Genomic DNA, 24,144 nt, shown 5'->3' with positions numbered 1-24,144 from the left:
GCTGTACAACTCTATGACTCTATGACTCTACGAGGAAGAAGAAGGCTTATGTTAGGATGAGATGTGAAGGCTCAGTTAGGGCACTTGATGGTTACAAGGAAGCCAGGAAAGACCTAAAGAGAGAGCTCAGAAGGGCCAGGAGGAGACATGAGAAGTTGTTGGTGGATAGGATCAGGGTAAACCTTAAGGCTTTCGATAGGAATTTAAGGAATAAAAGAATGATGAGAGTAAGATTAGGGCCAATCAAGGATTGGAGTGGGCAGTTGTATATGGAGTCAGAGGAGATAGGGGAAGCACTAAATGAATATTTTTCGACAGTATTCACTCTAAAAAATGACAATGATGTCGAGGAGAATACTGAGATACAGGCTACTGGACTAGGTGTGATTGAGGTTCACAAGGAAGAGGTATTAGAAATCCTGCAGAGTGTAAAAATAGATAACTCCTCTGGGCTGGATGGGATTTATCCCAGGATCCTCTGGGAAGCCAGGGAGGAGATTGCCAAGCCTTTGGCATTGATCTTTAATTCGTCATTGTCTACAGGAATAGTGCCACAAGACTGGAGGGTAGCAAATGTGGTTCCCCTGTTCAAGAAGGGGAGTAGAGACAACCCAAGTAATTATAGACCAGTGAGCTTACTTCAGTTGTTGGTAAAGTGTTGGAAAAGGTTATAAGAGATAGGATTTATAATCAGCTAGTAAAGAATAATTTGATTAGGGCTAGTCAGCACGGTTTTGTGAAGGGTAGGCCATGCCTCACAAACTTTATTGAGTTCTTTGAGAAGGTGACCAAACAAGTAGATGAGAGTAAACCGGTTTGTTATTATGGTGTTGAAGTCAGAACTAAAGTGAATAAATAGGAGTCCTTGTTATCCAGATGTTCCAGGGATGAGTGTAGGACCAGGGAGGTGGCATTTGCTGTGGATCTATGGTGATGATCGGTGAATTGTAATGGATCACAGCAATCTGAGAGGATGGAGTTAATGTGTGCTATTTCATGATGATGGATATCAGAACCATCGGGCAGTTGTCATTAAGACATTGCCTGATTTTACTTCAGCACTGGGATGATTGTTGCGTCCTTGAAGCAAGTGGGAACCTCATATTGGAGTAAGGAGCGGTTAAGGATGCCTGCAAAAACTCCCACCAGCTGGTCCATGTAGGATCTGACTGCATGGCTGGAGTCTCATACGGGCCAGTCGCTTTTCATGGGTTCACCCTCAAGAAGGCCAATGTAACACCTGCAATGGTGACTGTGGGAACACTCCAGACTATCAGAGCAGTGACATCATATCACTGACCTTCTGTACAAAATGAGTATAAAATGCATTGAGCTCATCAGGGAGGATTGCATTGGTTGCCAGCAATTCTATTTGACTTCGCTTTGCAGACCCTTATATGGTGCAAGTTGGCACAGTTGACGTGTGTTCATTAGTTTGGTCTGGGTCTCTGGTTTATTCTAGTATTGTCCCTTATAGTCGTAGAGTCACAGATGTACAGCACAGAAACAGATCCTTTGGTCTAACTTGTCCATGCCGACAAGATATCCCAACCCAATCTAGTCCCACCTGCCAGCACCCAGCCCCTATCCTTTCAAACCCTTCCTATTCATATACATATCTAGATGCCTTTTAAATGTTGCAATTGTACCAGCCTCCATCATTTCCTCTGGCTGTTCATTCCATACTTGTACTACCCTCTGTGTGAAAAAGTTGCCCCTTAGGTCTCTTTTATATCTTTCCCCTCTCACCCTAAATCTATGCCCTCTAGTTCTGGACTCCCCCACCCAAGGAAAAGACTTTGTCTATCCATGACCCTCATAATTTTGTAAACCACTATAAGGTCACCCCTCAGCCTCGAACGCTCCAGGGAAAACAGCCCCAGCCTGTTCAGCCTCTCCCTATAGCTCAAATCCTCCAACTCTTGTAAATCTTTTCTGAAACCTTTCAAGTTTCACAACATCGTTCCGATAGGCAGGAGACCAGAATTGCATGCAATATTCCAACATTGACCTAACCAATGTCCTGTACAGCCGCAACATGATCTCCCAACTCCTGTACTCAATACTCTGACCAATAAAGGAAAGCAAATACCTTCTTCACTATCCTATCTACCTGCGTCTCCACTTTCAAGGAGCTATGAACCTGCACTGCAAGGTCTCTTTGTTCAGCAATACTCCCTAAGACTTTACCATTAACTGTATAAGTCCTGCTAAGATTTGCTTTCCCAAAATGCAGCACCTCGCATTTGTCTGAATTAAATTCCATCTGCCACTTCTCAGCCCATTGGCCCATCTGGTCCAGATCCTGTTGTAATCTGAGGTAACCCTCTTCGCTGTTGACTACACCTCCAATTTTGGTGTCATCTGCAAATTTACTAATTGTACCTCTTATGCTCGCATCCAAATAATTTATGAGAATGACAAAAAGTAGAGGACCCAGCACCAATCCTTGTGCACTCCACTGGTCACAGGCCTCCAGTCTGTGAAACAATCCTCCACCACCACCCTCTGTCTTCTACCTTTGAGTCAGTTCTGTATCCAAATGGCTAGTTCTCCCTGTATTCCAGGGCATCTAACATTGCTAATCAGTCTCCCATGGGGAACCTTGTTGAACGCCTTACTGAAGTCCATATAGATCACATCTACTGCTCTGCCCTCATCAATCGTCCTTGTTACTTCTTCAAAAAACTCAATCAAGTTTGTGAGACATGATTTCCCACAAAGCCATGTTGGCTATCCCTAATCAGTCCTTGCCTTTCCAAACACATGTACATCCTGTCCCTCAGGTTTCCCTCCAACAACATGCCCACCACCGATGTCAGGCTCACTGGTCTATAGTTCCCCGATGGGCTTTCTAAAGATTGTACTAAAATTGCCTGTATAAATCAGTCATTCACCTTGAATGCCTCAGATTGGGTTTCAGTAGGAAGTGTATCTCCCAGTTCCTCAATGGTTTTGGTTTAGGAAACATGCAGATTAACTTATTTGGCAAACAGCTCTCTACACACTTACTAATGAAGTCTGTGACAGTAGTGGCATATTCACTTAGATTGGTTGCCGAGTTCTTGAATAAGGACCAGTCCACCGACTCCAGGCAGTCATGCAGGAGTGCATCCCTTACCTCAGATCAGCACTTTATGACTGTCTGTAGCAGATTCTCACCCTTCAGTTTCTGCTTGTAAGCCAGAAGGGGGAGCACAGACTCATGGGCTGATTTACCAAAATGCAGATGAGGAATGGAGAGCTAGGTGGCTTTGGTGGTTGTCTAGCAATGGTCAAGAGTATTTGAACTTCTGGTGAGACGGGAATGTATTGATGATATCTTGATAGCACACTCTTGAGGTTGCCCTGATTGAAGTTGCTAGCTACAATGAACAAGCTCTCGGGGTATTCCATTTCAAGGCTTTTTGTGGTAGTGCAGTCTTCACTTCTGCATGGGGTAGTATGTACAGCTGTTAGGATAGCAGAAATGAATTCCTATGGCAGGTAGTCAGGGTGGCACTTCACTGTTACATATTGTAGGCCCAAGGAGAAATAATTCACCAGGGTTGTCACATCCAAGTACCAAGAATGTTGTTGTGGTTCTGTTCGCCGAGCTGGAAGTTTTTGCTGTAAACGTTTCGTTCCCTGGCTAGGGAACATCATCAGTGCTATTGGAGCCTCCTGTGAAGCGCTGCTTTGATGTTTCTTCCGGTATTTATAGTGGTTTGTTCTTGCCGCTTCCGGGTGTCAGTTTCAGCTGTAGTGGTTTGTATATTGGGTCCAGGTCCATGTGTCTGTTAATGGAGTTTGTGGATGAATGCCATGCCTCTAGGAATTCCCTGGCTGTTCTCTGTCTGGCTTGTCCTATGATGGTAGTGTTTTCCCAGTCAAATTCATGTTCCTGGTTGTCTGAGTGTATGGCTACTAGGGATAGCTGGTCGTGTCATTTTGTGGCTAGCTGATGTTCATGGATGCGGATTGTTAGCTGTCTTCCTGTTTGTCCTATATAGTGTTTTGTGCAGTCCTTGCATGGTATTTTGTAAACTACGTTAGTTTGGCTCGTGCTGGCTATTGGGTCCTTTGTTCTAGTGAGTTGTTGTCTGAGTGTGGAAGTTGGCTTGTGTGCTGTTATGAGTCCTAAGGGTCGCAGTAGTCTGGCTGTCAGTTCTGAGACGCTCCTGACGTATGGTAGTGTGGCTAGTCCTTTTGGTTGTGGCATGTCCTCGTTCCGTGGTCTATCTCTTGGGCATCTGGTGATAAAGTTGCATGGGTATCCGTTTTTGGCGAATACCTTGTATAGGTGTTCCTCTTCCTCTTTTTGCAGTTCTGGTGTACTGCAGTGTGTTGTGGCTCTTTTGAATAGTGTCCTGATGCAGCTTCGTTTGTGTGTGTTGGGGTGGTTACTTTCATAGTTTAGGACTTGGTCTGTGTGTGTTGGTTTCCTGTGTACCCTTGTGGTGAATTCTCCGTTGGGTGTTCTCTCTACTAACATGTCTAGGAATGGGAGTTGGCTATCCTTTTCCTCTTCTCTCGTGAATCGTATTCCTGTGAGCGTGGCGTTGATGATTCGGTGTGTTTTTTCTATTTCTGTGTTTTTGATGATTACAAAGGTGTCATCTACGTATCTGATCCAGAGTTTGGGTTGGATTTGTGGTAGGGCTGTATGTTCTAACCTTTGCATAACTGCCTCTGCTATGAGTCCCGAGATTGGTGATCCCATGGGTGTTCCGTTGATTTGTTCGTATATCTGATTGTTGAATGTAAAGTGTGTGGTGAGGCACAGGTCTAGTAGTTTAAGTATGCCGTCCTTGTTGATAGGTTCGGCCTCCTGTGTTCTGTTATGTATGTCCAGTAGGTTGGCTATTGTTTCTCTGGCTAGGGTTTTGTCAATTGATGTGAACAGTGCCGTCACGTCGAATGATACCATGGTTTCTTCTTTGTCTATGTGTGTATTCCTGATGATGTCCAAGAATTCCTGTGTTGATTGTATGGAGTGTTTGGATCCGCTGACTAGGTGTTTCAGTTTTTGTTGTAGTTCTATAACAAACCACTATAAATACTGGAAGAAACATCAAAGCAGCGCTTCACAGGAGGCTCCAATAGCACTGATAATGTTCCCTAGCCAGGGAACGAAACATTTGCAGCAAAAACTTCCAGCTCGGCGCACAGAACCACAACAACGGACACCCGAGCTACAAATCTTCAACCAGACTTTTAACCAAGAATGTTGATTAGGAGGCAGACCCCTTCACCCTTTGTCTTTTAAAACCCTCAGGGAGTAAGGCACAGTCAGGTGAACCATGTCATTGCAAAATAGAGCACATGGTAGTCGTTCAATTCTCTTTGGTAGATCAATCTAAGTTTAAGTTTTTCCAGCTTGTTTTCAATGGCTTGAATATTTGCCAGGAGTATGCTGGGGAGAGGGTATTGTAACTGCGTTGTTTCAGTCTCACCTGCAGTCCAGCACATCTCCCACATTTCCTGTGTAAGTGGTTGTTTCTGGTCAGGCCCAGGAGTCAATGTGGTTAGTTTCCTGTTCTGGAAGATAAATGGAAATGTCCAATGGGGTACTGGTCAAGGCCTCCGGTAATCCAGAGGGTCATGTTCTTGGTCTTGTTGGACTTTGATGTCAGGACTCCACGAGGTCGGGTCGGGCCACCGAGTGAGGTCACTGATTGATATCCAGTTGGCCCTTCGAGAAGCCAGTAAGTGGCTAATCCCTTGACTGTTGTGGTTGCGGAAGTGTCAGTGGTTGGGCCCTGTTGGTTCACGCAGTTGAGCACTTTGGGAATCCCTGGTCTTTGTTGCATCAGATTCAGTTGGGTTGGAGGGGTTGGTTGTTCTTGAAGGTTGAAAGATCACTAGAGCCGTAAGTAGATTTAAGAGAACATTGTTGGTAATTCTGACAGACTTACAATTAAGATTCAAAAGAGTAGAATGATTACAAAAGCTGTGAGGAGATGATCTGCAGGTGACAGTTTGCAAAGAGTCGCCATGCTCTGGCACCATCTTAGAACCTGTCTTTTGGAAACAGAAGCTATTTCCACAGAATGACCAACTTTTTGAACATAGAAAATACAAGAGTATGGTGGTCAGGTAAACCAAAGCATACAGTCCTGTGTGGGCTTCTTGATGTTTGAGAAAAGCCAGGAAGAAGTCCAGGTGAGACCTGAACATGTCAACAACTAATAGATTCTTTGCAAAAACATCATCAGTGGGGTTTTATGGAAGCTGCTGCATGGTGAGAACTGAAGACAGGGCACATTCTTTAAAATATTAAGAGGATAAGGATAATTACTTTTGGAAACTAAAGCACATATTTTGAGAGTAAAGCAAAGTGATTAAAATATCTGAAGTAAGGAAAAAATAAAAAGAATAAAAGGAAAGAAAGAGCGGCACTGGCATCATGGTATTGTGTAAGATTCCATCCTTGTGACCCGGGTTAAATTTCCGGGAGGCACACTCTATTTGGAGTGGCATGCTGGCATAGTGATTGGCACTGCTGCCCCGCAGTGCCATGAACCTGAATTTGATTGCAGTCTTGGGTAATGAAAGTTCAAGAATTTTATAGAAGACAGGAAAAATACAGCAGATGAAAAGCTATGGAAGTTCACACCCATTCCACACAAGTATCTCCTCTAGGCATCATTTCTCCAACTTATCCTCTCACTGGTTACCTTAGTTCTACTTAGCACAAACTATAACTCAAAGGTTGACCACATGCATCTTATTCCATTGTTTTAGCATTTCTGTTCTTTAACTTCTTTCCACAAAGCAGCAAATTTAAAATGATATCGCAGTCTTCCCCACAGCTTTGTCCTTTGCTGATTTGGAAATTTGAACTATGTCTGTAGCCAAACACTGATTCCACTATTTGTTTCAGCTTTCCTTTGCTTTCCATGCACCCTACCAATTTTGGCAGAGCTTCCATCTACATGTCACAGTCTGAAACTCATACTCTTATCCCTTGTCTTCTAATTTTCCTCCATTTGTCCAAAACATTTTAATAAATATTTGTGGGCGGCACGGTGGCACAGTGGTTAGCACTGCTGCCTCACAGCGCCAGAGACCCGCGTTCAATTCCCGCCTCAGGCGACTGACTGTGTGGAGTTTGCACGTTCTCCCCATGTCTGCGTGGGTTTCCTCCGGGTGCTCCAGTTTCCTCCCACAGTCCAAAGATGTGCGGGCCAGGTGAATTGGCCATGCTAAATTGCCTGTACTGTTAGGTAAGGGGTATATGTAGGGGTATGGGTGGGTGGTGCTTCGGCGGGTCGGTGTGGACTTGTTAGTCCGAAGGGCCTGTTTCCATACTGTAAGTAATCTAATCTAAACTTGACTGTTTAACCACACCTTGGATTATTTCCCAGAATCCCTCAACATTGTTTCATTTTACTGGAACGTTCATGTCATGAAACCAAGTTCGATATATAAATAAAAACAATGAGATATAAACAAGTTAAATTGTGAGGACCTAGAAAACTAACAAATGGGTATTTTTTGTGAAATTCTCTCTCATTAGGATTAGAAAGGATAGTGAATAACCTATTTATAGGGTTTATCAAAGCAAAAAGGTTAAGGGGGATATGGTTTAATGGTCGCAGTCAAACATGCTGGCTACAAACAATCTGCTAATGATGTGGGAATGAATTTCAACAAAGCAGAACCTTCAGAGAAGAAATGAAAATATAAAAGGTTTAGATTTTAGCCTTTTTTACGCTGTAATATAGCTAAATTTTGATATTGGCATCAAATAATGGCTGTCATTGTTGCCTGGCAAAAACTGTGAATGGAGTCACTTTGCTGCCAATCTCTACCCTTATTCCTTGGAAACTCATTAATGTGGTTTTGAGTTAGTCATCCTCAATCCCAGTTTCTTTTTAACATGATTCGTGGACATGACCATTACTGGCAAAGCAAAAATTTAGTACCCTCCCCTAAATTGCCCTTTAGAACGTAACAGTAAGCTAGCTTGCTGAATTGTGGCAGCAGTCCCAGAGAAAGAGCCACAGCCATCAAGTCTTTCCTTTCTAAACTGACAGTCAAATCCCTGGTTCTGTCAGCTGTTTACCAATTCCTTGTCCAACAAGAGACTTCAAAGAAATAACTCTGACAATCTGTGTTATAATGAACGATTCTTCCCCTGTTATGTAGTCATAATCATATCATCCTTTAAAAAATGTGTTCACTTTTGATTTCATTTAGCATCTCCATCGAGAATCTAGAGCATCTGCCAGCCACCTAGAATGAGAGAATTTGAAATCCACCAACGTGAAAGTAACAGGCTACAGATAACACTAATTACTGCTGCCATCTGGAATAATGAGCAGTAAAGATAAAAATGCTGTCTGCAATTGCTGCTTACTTTACCACACATTGCATAATATGAAATTTGCATGCTTTTTACATTGACATCAGGACTGTCTGTAATCAAGAGAAAGATCCCTAAAAATTATTTTGAAAGATCATGATTATGGCCTTTAAATTATAGATTTAAATGATCATTTATAGATGTGAGACCTATTGGCAAGACCAAAAATTAATTAATCAATTTTGGGAAGGAAACAGTCTTAAATTACTGTTGTATGTGTGTTGTAGGTACAGCCAAAGTGCTGTCAGGTAAGGGGTTCTAGAATTCACAGAGTCTTGAGATTGACTATCTTCAGCTGCTTTATCAATAGTTTTTCTTCCACTAGAAATAGGGATGTTCACTGATTATTACACAGCATCCAGTTCCACACACAATTAATCAGACAATGAAACAACGTGGGCCCACATGTAGCAGGACCTGGACTACATTTAGGCTGATAAGAAAGAAGTAACATTGATGCTTATATAAGTATTAGGCAAAAACTATCATCAGAAAGAGAATTTAACCATTCCACTCACTCGAGAAACACTTTTTTTTAAGTGTAATTAGAGCTGAGCAATAATTCATAGTATTGTCCACAGAAACTCACCTGCATTGACTGTACTGTTCTTGCAACCAAGTATCCCCTTCCCAACTTCCTTTTCTTTCTGAGAGACTTCAGGCACAGTATTGTTTTCCAAATCTGTGCTCATCTCTCTGGAAGAGAAATTCATGTGGGAAAAGCCCCCTACAAAAATTGGAGACATGGACAGCAATCAACTGGCTTCCTGTTTGGAGTTGAGTCCCATCAGGGTCTTGTAAATGGCTACAGCAAAGTTGCCACCATCTCTCTGGTAGATAGGCCCTGTTGCTATGACATTTAAACTCTGCACATTGTCTTTACATCTCATCACAAACTCTGTACTCCTACCACTTAATCCATCCTCCTCCTCATCCAATGTCCCGATTTTTTTCACAAGCTCTCTTTATTATTAGATCATGATTTGAACAACATTACTCATGTTGAAAAATCTAATCCTGACACACAGGTGGGACTTGATTGGCTGGTGATTATCACTGCTTAGGGGCTGAATCTAAATAATTGGCAGATCAAAAAAATAGAAACATTAATCAGAATTAACAAGTCTTGTTATTTAAGGAATTTTTATTACAATTAGTAACTTTGTAATCCTGCAGTCAGAATTGATGGACCTGAGTAGAAAATTAGCAAGCATGACCTGAAAAGTAATCATGCCTGGATTACTCTCAGTACCATAAACAAATGAGCATAGAAGCAGGAGGGTAAGACAGCTGAGTACATGACTTGAAAGATGGTGCCAGAGGGAAAATGTTAGATTTTTGAGACATTGAAAACAGTTCATGGGGAAATGTGTCCTTACAGGTTGGATGTGTAAAGGTGGAATTTCTAGTGGAGTGATTTATCAGAGCTACTGGGGAGGCTTTTAACAAACTTGGCAGTGGTGTGGCAACCAGGAGGTAATTTCAAGGAGTAATGCCAAGGCACACAGATTACTATGAGAGATAGGTACAAGAAAATAGTAAGTAATTGATAAGATCAGACTAAAGGAGAAAGTAATGCACTCTAAATCACTGCAACTGTGCCTGTATGTGAATTGCAGAGTGTGGTAAACAAGATAGGTGGTTATAGGTGTAGATTGCTATGTGTAATGATATTGCTATAACAAAGACAGATCTCAAAAAAGGGCAAGACTAAATGTTAAATACTCCTGCAATCAAGGTGTTCAGGAAATATAGGAAAGTAAGAAAAGAGGGAAAGTTGCAATTTTGATTAGGAAAACATTGCAATGCTGGAGAAAGGGAATGTCCCAGACAGGTCAAGGGCAAAACCTGTTTGGTTAAGATTAATAAACAAAAACGGTGCAATTACATTGCTCAGTATAGTTGGAAAGATGAAGAGAAACAAATTTACTCAGAAATTGGATTAAAGATGGCACTGGAGCATGGCGGTCTCTTTGTGAGCTCACTACAACAGATCTTATTCTTACGAATTTTACAATCATTCTATCTTTTAAACCTCAATTCTTAGTGTATTAAAATTGTTAACAATGTTCTCTTAAATCCACTTGCAGGTCTGAAGATTCTATGATCATCCAGACCCAATTATCAACGCTGAATCCACAAACAGAGAGCAAACCGATTGGCTTCTCGCATGCCTGACCTTCCTGACCTCGAGGAAACCCAGAACTATGGCCAGACCAGAAATGAAGCCTGACCCTGCGGTAACCTGACTCTGAGGAAGCCCACCCTGACCCTGAGGACACACGACCAACCCAGGACTGACAACCGACCTTAAGGGAACCAGACAGAGGCTCAATGAAATCGACTCCAAGGTCCCCCCAGAGCATCTATCATTGCAACTCTTCCTGATGTAGGGCTTTTGCCCAAAACGTCAATTCTTGGATGCTGCCTGACCTGCTGTGCTTTTCCAGCACCACACTCTTGACACCGACATCTTACCAGGAAAAATGGGAGACATGCTGACCTGTAGGTGAGACTGAAGCAACGTGCTTTCAACTTCCCCTCCCATGCATGCTCCTAGAAAAAATCCAAGCCATTGAGGACAAAATAGATTACCTTAAAGCAGGAGGGAAGCAAGCGACTGCTGTGGGCTCTGTTTTACAGAGATATAGCTCACTCATGCTACGTGTGCTTTACAACCTGAAGGTTCTCTATACATCGTAGGGACTACAGAGCATCCTTGGGTAAGGCAAGTGGCGGTGGGGTCTGCCTCCTTATTAACACCTCCTGGTGCTCAGATGTGGCAATCCTGGTGAGTTACTGCTCCTCTGACCTAGAATATCTAACATTGAAGTGCTGTCCATACTACCTGCTGGGCAAGTTCACCTCCGCTATCCTGACAGCAGTTTATATACCATCCCAAATAGAAGTGGAGAGTGCTCCTGATGAAATGTACACTGCCACAACTGGACATGAGACAGAATACCTCGAGGCCTTCTTCATCTAGTTGGTGACTTCAACAAGGTCAATGTCAAGAGTGTGCTACCAAAATACCATCTACACATCTCCTGTCCCACCAGAGGGCCAAACATCCTTAATCATTGCTACACAATCATCAAAGATGCCTAATGCTTCATACCCCATCTGCACTTTGGAAAATCAGATCACAATGCTGTGTTCCTTCTCTCTGCTTGCAAGCAGAAATTGAAACGCGATGTCCCGGTATAAAATGTAGTACAGTGCTAGTCTGAGGCAGTAGAAGAGCTTCTATGGGACTGCTTGGAATCTGTGGACTGGTCCACACTCAGGAATTCAGCAGCCAACCTAGATGTGTATGCCACTATCTTTACAGACTTTATAAGTGTGTGTAGAAGATTGTGTGCTTAAGAAGTCAATCGGAATGTTACCCAAACAGAGATCATGGATGAACTGGGGATCCATTGCCTATTGAAGTCAAGGTTTGTGGCGTTCGAGTCAGATGAACCTGACCATTACAGGAAATATAAGATAAGACTTAGTAAGGTTGTTAGAGATGCCAAGAGGCAATACTGAACTAAGCTAGAAATCCAATTTAACCACATGGACACCCATCATTTAGGGCAAAGCCCACATGACATAATAGGCTACAAAGTGAAACAGAACAGAATAGTGGACAAAAATACAACCCTGCTTGGTGCAGAATGTATTTTACCCTCATTTCAAATAGGAATCCTGTGCCTGACAGTCTCAGATGCACCTGTTCCCTCAGTCACTGTTGTAGATGTCAGATCAGCCTTTTTGAGTGAAAGTGACTGACCCAGATGGAGTTGCTGGCTGTACACTCAGATCCTGTTTGCAGAAGCTGGTGGGAATATTCTCTCTGACATCTTTAACTTCACGGCTTGGTATGGAAACTGCTCTGCCCAGGACCGTAAGAAACTCCAGAGAGTTGTGAATACAGTCTAGCCACTCACGCAAGGTAACCTTCCAACCACTGACTCCATCTATACTCCTTATTGCCTCAGAAAGGCAGCCAATGTAGTCAAAGACCCCTCCCACTTCAGTTAAAATCTTTTCCAATGCATTCTGTCAAGCAGAAGATGCAAAAGCTTAAACACATGTACCAACAGGTTCAAGTACAGCTCTACCGTGCTGTTATTAGACTTCTGCATGGACCTCTCAAACTTCAAATTTAATATTGATCTTGCTCTTTGTGCATCTTTTTGGCAGCTGTAACATTATATTCCTTGCTCTGTTCCATTACCTTATGCACTTTGTATGGCATGAGCTGCCTGTATTGAATGCAAAACAAAACTTTTCATAGGTACATGTCACAATAATAAATCAAATCAAAACAAATTACAGAACAATGCAAGAATAAGAGAGTGGCTATAATGGGGGGGGGGGGGGGGCTTTAGTTTTCTGAATGTTGATTGAGATTGTGGCAATGAAAAAGGTAGAAAGGAACAAGAGGTCCAAGAAAGATGCAACTTTCTTCAAGAAAATTTTCTCTAGCACTATATTTCTAGTCCAGTAAGAAAGAAGGCACGATTGTACCTGTATTTTGGAATGAATTGGGCCAAGTGCATCTAGTTTGTTATCAGGGAAGCATTTAGGGGACAGTGATCATTGCCTCTTTAGGTGATAGAAAAAGACAAAGAATAACCACAATAAAAATACCTAAACAGGGAAAGCCAAAATCTTTCGGGTAAATAAAAATAGAAATTGGTGGAGAAATGTAGCAGACTTGGCAGTTGAAGAGTCACAAGATTCAAAATGGTAATTCTGCTTTCTCCCCTCAGATTCTGCCCATTTCCTTACAGTTCCCAGAGCAAATTCTGGTTTTTGTTTGAGATCTTGAGGATCCATCGTTCTTTGTTTTATTTTATATAAATGAGATAAAAATGGATGTGGGCCAGATAGTTTGAAGTCAAAGACTGGAAGGAAAAAAATTAGTGATCAAAATTGAAATATACTGAAATGACCTCAGCTTACGGTAATTTGGAAATGCCACATCCCATTAATGAAACCTGGGTTGACAGATAATAGTTTTAATTTTTGGAATTGTTTAATACGGTGGTTAGTCTCTGAAATATATTCCACAAGGATGCTGATATTTGTTGACAACACAAAATAAGTTTATTGCACAAAGGAAAAAATAAACGAGTGAAAATCTGTCTGTGTAGAAGAAAATCAGACATGTTTTAACAAATAAACAAACAACCATTTCCCAACACCGTTCTTTAGAAAGCTTCAATCCCAGAGAAATATCACTCCCATTTCAGTATTTTTTAATTGAAGTCTTTATTTAACAGGCTTTGTTTTGTTCATTTTTCTTGAATTATTGAGCCAATTGAACAATTGTTTTGACAACTCTGCTGGCATGAGCCTTTCATAATTTGATCACCTATATTTTCTCAGTTCTAACAACATGAAGAATTCTATCCAAGTTCTCCCAACTTGACACCTCCACAGACTAGAAACCACTTCGGCTGGGATGTTTAAATTCCTGGACTGACTTGATTCTTCTGCCAGGAGAAACTTTTCTGCTCTCTAACCTCAACTCTGGAACTTTACTAAGCTAAAACGTTGAACCTTCTGTTCTGAAGTGAAAACAAAACTAGCTGCCTTAATGTTTACTCAGTCAGTCATAAATCCAACAGTATAAACATTTATCCATTACCATTACAGGAATTTACCCAGGCGCACAACTGCAATCACATGCATTCTTGGAAGTTAACATATCTAGATCACCTTTCCACATGACTTGCTGACCTGTTTACACAAATGCTTTCACAGAACTGATCTTTCACAGAATCTTTCTCTAATTTAAATACAAGTTCCAAAATACAATATGTATACAATATGCCTTTCATCGCAATATGCATGGGGGCAGGGGAATGGCCAAGTTATTAAATGAATATTTTACATCTGCCTTACCAAGAAAGAAGTTGGAACCAAGGTAAAGAGGATATAATTAATACACTGGAAGGATATAAAATTGGTCAAACATTAGATAGGCTGTCTGTAGCTAAGATCAATAAGACACGAGGACCGGATGAAATGCATCCATGGATACAAAAGGAAATGACAGTAGAAATTGTGGACTCACAGTCAACATATATTCAGGGCTGAATCTTATGTATTTTTGGCTAAGTCCAAATTGCATAGAGTTTTTTGAAGGGATTGTTGCTGCAAAGCTTCACGAGTTTTCTTGAGGTTTAATACCAAGTTTGCATCATTAATTACCTCATGCCCTTACGGCATCTCTCAGATCTGATTTCTATCTCATTTTACCATACAGCATTACCAGAACAATGCAGATATCCCAGAATATACCTGCATTCCTTGCACGAGCTCAATTTATAAAAGTCCAGTGTGCATCTTAATAATCACTGTCATTCTGTGATTATTAACATTTCATTTGTTGACATTTGTTCTGGACATTTCAGATGGGGGAAATCAGTGCACCATTTGTGGACAGTATCCTGATTGTGTTACTGGATGGAATGCTGCCAAAGCATGACTTTGACATCTTCCAGAACCAGCAACGGAGACCACAACAGACCATTACCTGACATTGACATTAAGATTAAAGCAAACTCAGTCATTTAGAGAAATGCCCAGCACTGGAGGAAGAAGGTCATTGTGCTTCTCCTTTTCACCAATATTGGTTCCACCATCATCTCTCCCATACGTCACACTCACTATATCCCTACCACTGCACACACCTCCCAGCAAGGTACATGATCTAACACTCACACTATTGCCTTCAACATCTTCCCCCGTTGCTGTCACCCATCTCGATTCCTGACATCACTCATCCTGCATGCATGCTGCATTGGCCTGCTCACTCGGGATACCTCGTCACTTGCTTGTAACTAGTAACTGAGCCACCCAATCTCATTTCCCGTAATGCCTGCTTCTCTCTAATACAATGAAAAAGGTAGTCCATGATAAGACAGTGAGTAGACACTAAAGTAGTTAACCAAGAGCTTGGAGATGCAGCCTGGCCCAGTCCATGTGCTGGGTGTGTGTCCTTTTAGGCTGCTTTACAATGATTGTTACCATTGAGGTGCAGAAGTATCCCACAGATTGATAGAAGATATGCCATGATAATTCTTATAGGCTGGCACATGTCGGATGCCAATGTCTGTGTAATGGGGCGTATGTGGTCAGTGTCCATGAATTATGTCCTGAGATGTTGGTGTCCAGTTTCTCAATATGGAGATCATTCAGAGCAAGTGGCAAATTGAATCTGCCAGGAGCCTGGTCAGGTTTTCTTATCGAGTTTTCCGGACATTGAGCTTGTTTGATGAGATGGGACGTTGAATATTAATGAGGTAGGTTGTGTCATTAACAAGACACTTGCTGCTGTCTAGTGAGAATCCCATGATACTGCTCACAAAAAGCATAAAAGATGGCCTTTCTACACTTCTTGTCTGATTCTGCTATAGCCCACATTACTGAGATCCAGATAAGGTTCCAGTTTTAGTCTTCCTTAGACTCAGGAATGGTGACAGAGGACTGGATTGCTGCAAACATTACACTCATTCAAATAAGCATGCAATGATGCGCCTCTAACTACAAACCAGTCAATTTAACTTTAGTGATCGGGAAATTTCTAGAAATGATATTCAGAACATAATTGATAGTCAGAGAAATTACTGGCGAAATCTCAGAAAGTCTGGCAACATTTACAGGAAGAAAGCAGAGTTAACATTTCAAGTCTGGTGACTCATCATGGGTCATCAGACTTGAATATTAACTCTGCTTTCTTCCCACAAATATTGCCAGACCTGCTGAGTTTCTCCAGCAATTTATGTTTTTGTTTCAGATCTCCAGCATCCGCAATTCTTTGTTTTATTTATATAATTAATGGATCAATCAGACAAAGGCAGCTTAGTTAAGGGAAGCTTGCATTGATTTGTTAAGGGAAAGTCTTGCTTAACTTGCTGAAGTTTGTTTGAACAGAAATGTTTGTTGAGGGTAATACTGTACCTGGACTTCCTAAAGCCATTGTTTACAGTCCCACACATAGACTTTTAAATAAAGGAAAAGCTCATGGGATTATTTGGATAATAGCAAGATGGATATGAAAATGGCTGGCTAATAGGAACTGCACAGGAATAGTTACTTGGTGTTTTTTGGACAGGATGAAAGTTTGTAATGGAGGGAATTTTACTCTTCTATATTAATGACCTTCAGTTTGGATCACAAAGTTTTAAAATTTGGCAATGATAGAAAACTTGGAAGCATGAAAAGAATTCTGTAAAACTTCCCAAGGTTGCTAACAAGCTGGTGGAATGGACAGGCAAGTGGTAGAAGGTTCAATGACGAGAAGCATAAAATGATTCATTTTAGTGGGAAGAACACAGACAGGCAATATGTAAAAAGTGAACCATTCAAAGGGGTTATAATAGCAGACGAACCTATGTATAATATATATAACGTGGCAAGACATGTTGAGACAGCACTCAATAAAGCATTTGTTATCTGTATTTTATTAGCAAGAACATAGAATAAAAGAACAAGGAGTGTATGTTAAACTTGTAGAAAATACTAGTTTGGCTCTGGTAGAGAATTGCACCCAATTCTGGGAATCACCCTTTGCAACAGATATGAAAGTTATAGAGTGTGCAGAAAAGATTCAATCAAATGGATCTGTGAATAACAAACTTCAATTAGCAAGAAAAAAATAGAAGAATCTATTATTTTTTGAGAAAAGAAGACTGAAAACAATCATGAAGGGTCTTGACAGGGCAGATAGTGAAAAATTATTCTCACTCATGAATGGATTGAGAATGTCACAGAAAAAAATTATTGTAATAAGCAAAAAAAGCCATGAGGACAATTGTTTTCACACAGCAGCAGTCAGGATCTAGAATGCATTGCCTGAGAGTGTGGTGAAGACTGGATTAAATCAAGGGAATTAGATTGTTATCTGAAAAGAAGAATACTGTCAGGGTAGGGGAATGACACCAGGTGAAATGCTGATTTGGAGATCTAATACAAATATGATGGGCCGAATGGTCTCCTTCAGCGCTGTAACAATGTAGTGATTCCAAAGTATACTTATTTGCTTTATAAATATATACAGTAATTCACTCAACTATGACAAACAATAATGTAAGCTTAAAATGAGCAAACAAACTTCTGTTGTTATGCACTCAATCGTTGGACATTTTTATATAATGTTGGACAACACAGTGGCTCAGTGGTTAGCACTGTTGCCTCACAGCACCAGAAACCAGATTTGTTTCCACCCTTTTGCGACTGTCTGTGCGGGGTTTACACATTCTCCCTAGTCTGCATGGGTTTTCTCCTACAGTCCAGAGATATCCAGGTAAGGTAGATTGGCCATGCTAAATTGCCCATATTGTCCAGGGATTTGCAGGCTAGATGGATTAGACATGGAAATGCGGGGGTAGGACAAGGGATGGGTGGCTTTGGGTGGGATGGTCTTCTGAGGGTCGTTGTGGACTTGATGGGCCGAATGGCCTGCTTCCACACTGTCAGAATTCTATGATTGTTTCAAATTATGAGTTCTAATTCAAATGATACAAATATTAACATATAAATAAATTTGATAGAAAAATAAATATTGTCAGGAAAATAATCCATATATATATTTTAATTGATCATTGTTTTAAAAGGCAGCTGGACGGGTATATGAAGTGCTGGCAAATGAGACTAGATTAGGTTAGGATCTCTGGTCAGCGTGGATGAGTTGAACTGAAGGGTCCGTGTTGTACATCTCTACTACTCTGATTCTATTGTTGTTTCATGTGCTGAGATACAATGTTGTTTTGTGTACATACAGGTCGTACTATACATGATGCATTAGGATAGCAGAACTGAATGCAGAATACAGTATTATAGCCACATAGAAGGTACAGAGAGAGATATCACAATTAATATATGAAAGGTCTGTACAAAAATCTGATAACAGAAGGGAAGAAGCTGTTCTTGAATCTATTTGCACATGTATTCAAATTTTTACTATTTGTTTGATGGAAGAGGGTGGAGGAGATTATAACTAAGGCAAGAGGGTCTTTGATTATGTTGGTTGTTTTCCTGAGACAGTGAGAAGTATAGAGAGAGTCAATGGATGGAAGACTGGTTTGTGTGATGGACTGGGCTGTGTTCACAACTCTGCAGTTTGTTGCAGTTTTGGGAAGAGCAGTTACAAACCATGCTGTGATACATCCAGATAAGGTGCTTTCGATTGTGCATCTATAAACATTGATAAGAGTCCTACGGACATGTTGAATTTCCTTAGTCTTGTTGTTGGGCTTTCTTGACCATCGCATCGACATGGGTTGACCAGGACAGATTGTTGGAGATCATCACTGCCAGGAACTTGACTCTGTCAGCCATCTTCACCTTAGCACCATTGGTGCAGACAGGGCCTTGGCCTTTGCTCTGCTTCCTGAAGTTGATGATATGTCCTTTGTTTTGCTGGTGTTGATGGAGAAATTGTTGTCTTTACACCATGCTATGGCACTCAATATCTTTTTTGTATCTGGCTCGTCATTGTTTGAGATTTGACCTAGAACAGTGGTGTCATCAACAAACGTGTAAATTGAGTTGGGGTGGAATTTGGCCACACAATTGTGGGTGTATAAGGAGTATAATAGATAGCTGAGTACACAGCCTTGTGAGGCACCAGTGTTGAGGAATCTGGTGGAGGAGATGTTTTCGCCTATCCTTAGTGAATACAGACTAGGTATCAAGAAATCAAAGATTCAGCTACAGAGGTGGGGAGCCAACACTTAGGTCTCGGAGTTTAGAGCTGAAAATGTGTTGCTGGTTAAAGCACAGCAGGTTAGGCAGCATCCAAGGAACAGGAAATTCGACGTTTCGGGCCAGAGCCCTTCATCAGGAAATCGGAGTTTAGAGACAGGTTTGTTTGGAATTATGGTGTTGAAGGCCGAACTGTAGTCAATAAGTAGGAGCCTGACATAGGTATCCTTGTTACCCAGATGTTCTAGGGATGAATGTAGCACAGGGACATGGCACATGGGCGGCACGGTGGCACAGTGGTTAGCACTGCTGCCTCACAGCGCCTGTAGACCCGGGTTCAATTCCCGACTCAGGCGACTGACTGTGTGGAGTTTGCACGTTCTCCCCGTGTCTGCGTGGGTTTCCTCCGGGTGCTCCGGTTTCCTCCCACAGTCACAAAGATGTGCGGGTCAGGTGAATTGGCCAAGCTAAATTGCCCGTAGTGTTAGGTAAGGGGTAAATGTAGGGGTATGGGTGGGTTTCGCTTCGGCGGGTCGGTGTGGACTTGTTGGGCTGAAGGGCCTGTTTCCACACTGTAAGTCTAATCTAATCTAAATCTGCTGTGAACCTATTGCACTACTAGGCAGATTACAAAAGCAAGCTCTTAGACATAAACTTGTGATGAGGAGGAAGAATTGTGGGTTCTCCAATGTTGCTATGGGTTCGAATTTTCTAAAGGAAGTGCTATGTCTGGAATTAAAACAGTCAATTTGGTACCACGGCCTCAGTGAGATTTCCTTATGTATATACTTCCTTTGCTCATATTATATGCCTTCTGTTGCATAATCTATGCAGAGCCCAAAATAGTCAATGGATTTTGGTAAAATAAACTGTGACATCCAAACAGGAAGAACCCTAAAAAAATCTAAATGATGGTGGTTCTAATCTCATGTATACAAATGCTCATCGTCTTCTGAAATTCTTGCCTCCACTATTTTTGATTCAATCTCTTTACTAAAGTAGATCATTTCTATTAAGCATTCATAAATGGATTGTCTCATAGCATAACTGCATTTTACTGCCTTGAAAGTGACTTGCAGTCACCAGTAGACCTCGTGGTGTTTCTTTGCTGCTTTAAAATGTAGATTTTTGTAACAAATTGGCACTTACATAGCAAATCTTTGGATGTCTTCTGTTTTCCATACTCCCACTATTGGACTCCTTTCTTCAAGTATTGCATATAGAAAGCAGTTATGTCTCATGTTGCTTTTCTTACTGATTACTGCCAGACAACCTGTGACACCCTGGAATTGACCTTGTTACAGTGGATGTGAGACCATAGCATAGAATTACCCATAGTTTGATATTAATTAGGTACTTTTGAAAATTAAAGCAATCCTAATGGGTTGGAATAGAAATTCAATACTGTTCCAATATGCCGCCTTGCTTGCAGGGATCATTTGTTATCACATGAGGCATTCATTCTAGGCGTCCATTTCATAGCCACTTTAATAAAGACACAGGGAAACTGTTATCCTATGAATCCAAGATGCCAGCAGAGTAGGACTCCTTAGCAGAGCTCATTCACTATGTCTATTTTTGCAAGGTTTGTGAAGGTTTGTAGCTCAGGTTGAGGTTTAGGGTGTAGGTTTGCTCGCTGAGCTGTAGGTTAAATATCCAGACGTGTCATTACCTGGCTAAGTAACATCATCAGTGGCGACCTCCAAGTGAAGCGAAGCTGTTGTCTCCTGCTTTCTATTTATATGTTTGTCCTGGATGGGGTTCCTGGGGTTTGTGGTGATGTCTATTCCTTTTATTTTTTTCTTTTTCAGGTTTTTATTCCCATCTTTCTTCTGACCTCCTGTCTATGATCCTCGAGTGAAGTCATAATGGATGCCTGGCCCCAGGCAGACTCCTGAACTCAGTGTACACTCCTGGTCTCAGCACGGACTCCCGGCCTCAGTGTAGCCTCCCGGCCTCAGTGTGGACTCCTGGCCTAGAAAGCATTGAAGTGAAACCTGGCACGATCTGGAGGTTAAGTGCAGGCTTCCTATAGGTTGGAAGCACTATCATTCTAAACTTTTTATATCCTTACTTTTCTAATTTATTCCTATGCTTTCGTACTTTTAAACATAAGAATGACATGAAGGTCTGTAATGCTGGACCTTTTATTTCTTATTTTTCTAATATTTTTCCTCAGAATTGTACTTAAGAATCTGTACCTAGGTACTTTTGTACCTAAGATAGCACCATAAGTGGCGACTTGTAAACTTTTCACTGTACTCATGTGAGTACATGTGACAACAAAGCTAATTCTAATTTTAATATGATGTCAGAGTGGACCTGAGATTGAGTGTTGATGAGCTGTGTAGAAGAACAATTAATAAATGAAGAACTTGTGAATGTTCAGAGCTTTAGAAAGCTGCTAAAAGTCATAGGAAACCACAGAAAATGAACAAAGATGGAGGTCTCCGCTGAAAAATTGGAAAAGATGTGCAGAACTGCTGAGGTAGTAAATAACAAGCCAAAGCATACTCATGGCAGAACTACCAGGCTTTGCAATATGTTCATAGACATTCTAGTTTAAGCTGAATAATTTTGTATACAAGTGTCTGGCTTGAAGGAAGCACAATCAGCAAGTATAGATGGCCACTGGAGAGCTATCAGCTGAAGATTCTGAGCAATCATTCAATGCCATACAGTTCAGTCAGGTCTGAAAGATTAAATAAAAAACATACTGGTGGTTATTCCACTCACAATGACAAAATTTTGAAATTGCAACAGATTTAAGAAACAAGCCAGTGCTGATATAAACTATATCTGATGTGGAGAGACTGTTGGAAAGTGCATTCCATCTTAATTTTGCCAAAAACGAAGTCTGCAGAAATTTTGACAGCCTTACAAGTACACATTGAACTCCAAGTAAAAGTTGCTTATGAATAGTATCTGTTCAAGGTCTGGTCTCAGCTGAATAAGAGTCCATTGATCGGTATGTGGCTATATGAACACTCGTAAAATCATGTGAATTCATGCAATAAAAGTTGATCTAAATAAAGTTAGGATCACCTTAGATATAAGAGATTCCACTGTGAGAGCACTGAGATGAGAAACCAACTCTCAAGAGAAGCGATGGCATGTGCAGAAATGTGTTGAGGTAACAAATAAGAAGCCAAAGCATACTCATGGCAGAACTAGCTGAATAATTCTGTATACAAATATCTGGCTGGAAGGAAGTATAATAGGTAGGTACCAGATGGGCACTGGAGAGATATCAGCTGAAGATTCTGAGGAATCATGCAACACCATACAGTTCAGTCAGGTTGTTAGATAATAAATTGTGATTGTTGGAAAGATGATTGCAGAAGGATAAAGGGATCAAAGGATAACATAGAAAGAGAAATATGATATTGAGTTGGATGAGCAGTCATAATGAATGGTGAAGTCAGCTTGAAGGCCCAAATGACCTCCTACTGCACTTGGTTCCTTTTCTTTCTATTATTCTATGTATACGTCAGCTTAATGTGGATTACTTGAATCTTACATGCTATTTGAAATCACGCTGCTCTGTTGTAACCTATTAACTTAATATTAGCTGAGACACTAGGTGTCTGAAAACTGTAATGTTTGTACATGGTCAAAGCTGTAGTAATTATCTCTTGGTTTCTTCAATTATAAGATATCCGCGTTTAGTTTCTCATCCTACAAAGGATAACATAAGCATTACTGCATAAGGTTAAATATCATGCTAGAAGCAAAATGCACTTCATGTTTAGCAGTGATGGCCATTGATAAAAAGACTCCATGCTCTCAGCGGTAGATATTTTAAAAACTCATTGAAGATGCACGAAAGAGTACATCAAAGAATTTGGTCAAACAGAAGATTCAGTTTCTGTGAACATAGACTGCTTTGCAGACCATCAAGAAGACAGAATTAAACTCCTTAAATATTAAAATCTGAGTTCTTCTAAGATACAATAAATCTCTTAAGAGTCTCTTTACTTAAAAATAAAAAAGCAAGCAAAACTAAAGGTTACTCTACCTTTCTACTTTTTGATTTTATCAAAACAAAGGATAAGCTGTCCTAATTATATTTAGAAAAAAGTACATAAATGCATTTTGGAAAGGCAAATCAAGCCAGGACTTATGTACTTAATGGTAAGGTCCTGGGAAATGTTACTGAACAAAGAGACCTTGGAGTGCAGGTTCATAGTTCCTTGTAAGTTGAGTCGCAGTAGACAGAATAGTGAAAAAGGTATTTAGTATGCTTGCCTTTATTGGTCAGTGCATTGAGCATAGGAGTCGACAGGTCATTTTGCAGCTGTACAAGGCATTGGTAAGGCCACTTTTGGAATACTGTCTTCAATTATGGTCTCTGCGCTTTAGGAAGGATGTTGTGAAACTTGAAAGGGTTCAGAAATGATATTGCCAGGGTTGGAGGGTTTGAGCTAAAGGCAGAGGTTGAATAGGCTGGAGCTATTTTCTCTGAAGCATTGGAGACTGAAGGGTCACCTCATAGAAGTTCATTAAATCTTGTGGGGCATAGTTAGAGTGGATATCCAAGGTCTTTTCCCCTGAGTAGTGGAGTTCAAACCTAAAGGATGTAGGTTTTAGGTGAAATGGGATAGATTTAAAGGGGACCTCAGGGGTAACTTTCTCATGCAAAGGGTGTGCGTGTATGGAATGAGCTGCCAGACGAATTGGTGGAGGCTGTTCCAATTACAACATTTAAAAGGCATCTGGATGGGTATATGAATAGGAAGGGTTTAAAGGGATATTGGCCAAATGCTGGCAAATGGGAGCAGAATTACTTAGGATATCCGGTTGGTATGGACGAGTTTGACTGAAGAGTCTGTTTCCATCTGTATGACTCTATGGTCATGGCAGCACATATGCAAAGATGGAATACTGTTTTAAAAACTGTGAAAAAATGTTTTCTTCTTTCTAAGAAGACAAGAGCTTGGTGACTAATGCCATTTTCTTTCTCTGTCAACGCTACAGTAGGGACTAGTCTTTATGATGTCATCACAACTTAATTGGTATGATTATGACTTGCAGGTGGAAACGTGCAAATAAAAACCGACAGTTTTTAAACTACAAGCTATAAGGGATCA

This window comes from Hemiscyllium ocellatum, chromosome 16 (assembly GCF_020745735.1).
Source record: "Hemiscyllium ocellatum isolate sHemOce1 chromosome 16, sHemOce1.pat.X.cur, whole genome shotgun sequence".
NCBI lineage: Eukaryota > Metazoa > Chordata > Chondrichthyes > Orectolobiformes > Hemiscylliidae > Hemiscyllium > Hemiscyllium ocellatum.
This window is presented reverse-complemented; position numbering follows the sequence as displayed.